We start from the raw sequence: 4,663 nt of genomic DNA on the forward strand, positions 1-4,663 counted from the left end.
TTGTTTGTATGTCTTTATGACTATGAGATTTCAGATAAAACCATAAAATCATGATGCATTAATGAAAAAAATAAGTTCAATAGCATTTGGACTTTTTGCAATTATAAATGTTATGAAAAGCTAGATATTTTAATAAACTATGTGTAACCTTGAAAAGAATGGGAATTCCAGAACATTTCATTGTGCTCATGAGGAACTTGTACATGGATCAAGAAGTAGGTGTGTGAACAGAACAAGGGTTTAAAATCAGGAAAGGTGTGTGTCAGTGTTGTAACCTCTTTTCATACTTGTCCAAGCTGTATGATGAACAAATAATCAGAAGAGCTGGCATATATGAAGAAGAATATGGCATCAGGACTGAAGAAAGGCTTATTAATAACATGTGATATGAAGATAATACATTCTTGCTTGCTCAAAGTGAGGACTTGAAACACTTGCTGATGATGATCAAGGATTGCAGAGATTATTATGTATTAGGATTCAATGTAAAGAAGACCAAATGATGAGGGCCATATTCCAATTATTCCAATTCTGCTGTTGTTTCTGATAACTGTTTATTTTGAACTGACTTTGGAAAGTCTGCATACTTCATGAAGACTACAGACACCCATCTTCCTCTCAGGTGCTCTCACAACAAGCAGCCAAGAAGAGCATTCACTCTCTCTCTCCTAATAGCTCAAGTCAAAGCAAAACAAAAAAAAGTGTTACACGACTCAGTCTTTATAAGTGGCCTTGATTCTGCCTTGTCTGCTTGAGCCAACTGTAGTAAAGTTCAAAGTATTGGAATTTTCTTTTAAGTTCCAGGATCCTACTGCATTTAAACTCTGAAAATTGTCTTACTTTGTGGAACTTTGTGAATCCTTACAATTATTATTGTGCATTCCTAGATTGTTTCATTCCTTCAATAAACCCTTTAATTTTTAACTGAAGCTCCTGTTTGGCTTTGGAATGAAGAAGAGAAAAGTAAATAATATGTTCATTTCTTGACAATAGATGTCTACCAATCACTATCAAGTTCCTAAAAAGGAAGAAAACAAACAATAAATAACAATAAACTGACCATTTTTTAGCAAAATGTAGTAAACATCAAGGGATTCAAAAAGTTATCTTCAATAACTAATTTTTGTGGCAAGATTATATTTGTTTGAAAATAATAGCGAAGGAGAATCTGACTACAATGTAAGAACAATTATGAACATTGAGCATTCTGTTTGAGGCCATGCCCTAACCTGCTTAACTTTATGTAACAATGTAAATTCCACAGCTTGTACAAAGAACCTCCCCTTAGGACACGAGATGAGGCCACAGGATGTTAGAATACCCCATTTATTGCCTATAATTATTCTGAATTTTCTTTCCCAATCCCCTGTCTCTCTTGAGCCTTTCCTCACAGGAAAATATCACATTATACCAAATGACTATCCATTTTGACCAAAAGTGGCCAGGAAAACATGTCCAGTATAGATATTCCCAACCTTCAGGTCACAGATAACTTGGAACGGAAGGACTTTGTTCAAGGAAGCAAGTCACCAAAAAGACATCATCACACCAAATAAAAAGACATTTGGAACCAAGAAGTAGAAAGAGTCCTATCTTGTTAAGAATCATAACCCCAGGTAGGGACAGAGGGGGAAAATGAGAAGCTGATACTAGGCATCAAGTAGAAAGAATATTTTTTGAGAACGATGATGGCAACAAATGTGCAAATGTGCTTGAGACAATGGCTGGATGAATGGACTGTGCTAAGAGTTGTACAAGCCCCCAATAAAATTATTTTTTTGTAAAGAATCATAACCGTGGACATCAAGAATCGCAACAGAGCCATAGCAATAGAAGAAATAGAAAAGGGTATCAAGGGATTACCACCAAAAAATCCCCTGGACCAGATGGCTACACTGGAGAATTCTACCAAGCATTCAGGGAAGAACTAATACCAATCCTACACAAACTTTTCCAGAACATAGAAAAATATGGCAAACTCCTGGACTCCATCTATGAAGCCAGTATAACTCTGATACCCAAACCGGGCAAGGATCCCACAAGAATCGAGAACTACAGACCAATATCCCTAATGAACATTGATGCAAAAATCCTTAACAAAATACTAGCCAACAGAATACAAAAGTATATAAAACAAATAATTCACCATGACCAAGTGGGATTCATACCAGAGATGCAGGGATGGTTCAACATACGAAAGACCATTAGTATTATTCATCATATTGACATGAAAAAGTATAAGAACCACATGATAATATCAATAGACGCAGAAAAAGCATTCGACAACATCCAACACAAATTCCTGTTTAAGACACTAGCGAAGGTAGGAATGGAAGGAAAGTTCCTCAAGACAATACAAGCTACATATGAAAAACCAACAACCAAAGTGGTAGTCAATGGAGAAAAGACTAAACCAATCCCACTGAAAAAGGGGAAGACAAGGATGCCCCTTGTCCCCATTCCTATTTAATATCATGCTGGAGGTTTTAGCTAACAGCATAAGGCAAAGATGTGACATCAAAGGTATTCATCTGGGGAAGGAAGAGGCGAAACAATCGTTATTTGCAGATGATATGATTTTATATATGGAAAATCCCACAAGTTCCACAAGGGGAGTACTGGAAGCAATAGAGGAGTTTGGCAGAGTGGCAGGATACAAGATCAACAAACAGAAGTCCATCGGACAGTTATACACATCAGATAAGACCACAGAAGAAGAGATCAAAAAGGTGGTACCCTTCACAATAGCCAAACACAAATTGAAATATCTAGGGATACACCTGACTGAAAAAACAAAAGATCTATATAGGGAAAATTATAGAACACTATTACAAGAAACCAAGAGCTACTTCAACAAATGGAAGAATATCCCATGCTCTTGGATTGGGAGACTTAATATAGTTAAGATATCAGTTCTGCCAAAAGCACTATATAAGTTTAATGCCATCCCAATACAATTACCATCAACTTTCTTCAAAGAAATGGAAAAACTGATTACCAACTTCATATGGAGAGGGAAGAAGCCCAGAATTAGCAGAGAACTCCTCAAGAAGAAGGACACAGTGGGAGGGCTTGCTTTACCTGACTTTGGCACATACTATGCACAACAGTTCTCAAAACTGCATGGGATTGGTACAATGACAGATACTCAGACCAAAGGAAAAGAAACTGAAAACCCAGGAATAAAAGCATCAGCATACACACAGCTGATCTTTGATAAGGGCCCCAAAAATATCAAATGGGAAGCCGATGCCCTCTTTAACAAGTGGTGCTGGGAAAAAATGGATATCAACCTGCAGAAAAATGAAGCAAGACCCTCATCTCACTGCATGCACAAGAATAAACTCAAGGTGGATCACAGACCATGAAGTTAAACTCCAAACTATTAGGGCCATCAATGAGGGAATTGGGACCAACTTGAGAACTTTGGTGCAAGGAATACACAGGCTATCAGAAATAGGGAAGGACACAAACACAGAGGTGGCACAAATTGACAAATGGGATATACTGAAGATAAAACACTTGTGTAAATCTAAAGAATTCACCAAGAGAATAATAAGAGAGTCCACAGACTGGGAAAACATCTTTAGCAATGACACATCAGACAAAGGCCTTATTACTAAAGTCTACAATACTCTGCTAGCTTCCAAAAAGAAAAAAACAATAGCCCACTTGCAAGGTGGGCAAAGGACTTGAACCGAAATTTCACAGGGACAGAAATCCGAATGGCCCACAAACATATGAGAAAATGTTCCCTATCTTTAGCCATAAGAGAAATGCAAATTAAAACAACAATGAGGTACCACCTGACACCCTCAAAGTAGCCCAATTCAAAAAATCAGAAAGCAACAAGTGTTGGAGGGGTTGTGGGGAGACAGGAACTCTCATCCACTGCTGGTGGGCCTGTAAGTACGTACTGCCACTATGGAAATCAATCTGACGATAGCTAAAACAGATGGAAATAGAGTTACCATATGACCCAGCAATCCCCCTACTGGGCATATACCCAGAAGAAGCAAGAAACAAACCAAGGCCAGACATCTGTGCTCCAATGTTCATTGCGGGACAGTTCACAATTGCAAGGAGCTGGAAGCAATCCAAAATTCCATCAACTGATGATTGGATTAAAAGACTGTGGTATATACATACAATGGAGTACTCCGCATCACTAAAAAGCAGTGATGAACGTATGAGGCACATAGCGGCATGGGAAGAACTGGAGGAAATCATGCTAAGTGAAGTAAGTCAGGCATAAAAGGACAAGTACAACATGAGCCCGCTGAGGTAAGTATTAAATTTTTTTTTTAATGCAAAAGTGGCATAGGGGAAAAAGCTACTGTACACAAACATTTTGGGGGTGAAGACTGTGTAGTATGGAAGAGACCAGACCAAAACCAGGGATGCACATGGTAGACAATGGTTAAGGAGGTGGGGAAAGCAAAATAAAAGAATGAATATAAGGAACAAAAGGGGAGTGGGGGCATGGGGCACTAATCCACTCAAGGGGAGGGTATTGTTTATATCTCCACAGGGAAAGTGGGACCAGACTTCAACCCAGTGCTGCAAGGTGTGAATGCAATATCCCGGGGTGGAGTAGGGAACCAGTGGAGAGGTCTGGGAGGGTGGCCCCAGCACCATAAATTAAGTGGATTCCTGCCCCTCC

This window comes from Tenrec ecaudatus, unplaced genomic scaffold (genome assembly GCF_050624435.1).
Source record: "Tenrec ecaudatus isolate mTenEca1 unplaced genomic scaffold, mTenEca1.hap1 Scaffold_627, whole genome shotgun sequence".
NCBI lineage: Eukaryota > Metazoa > Chordata > Mammalia > Afrosoricida > Tenrecidae > Tenrec > Tenrec ecaudatus.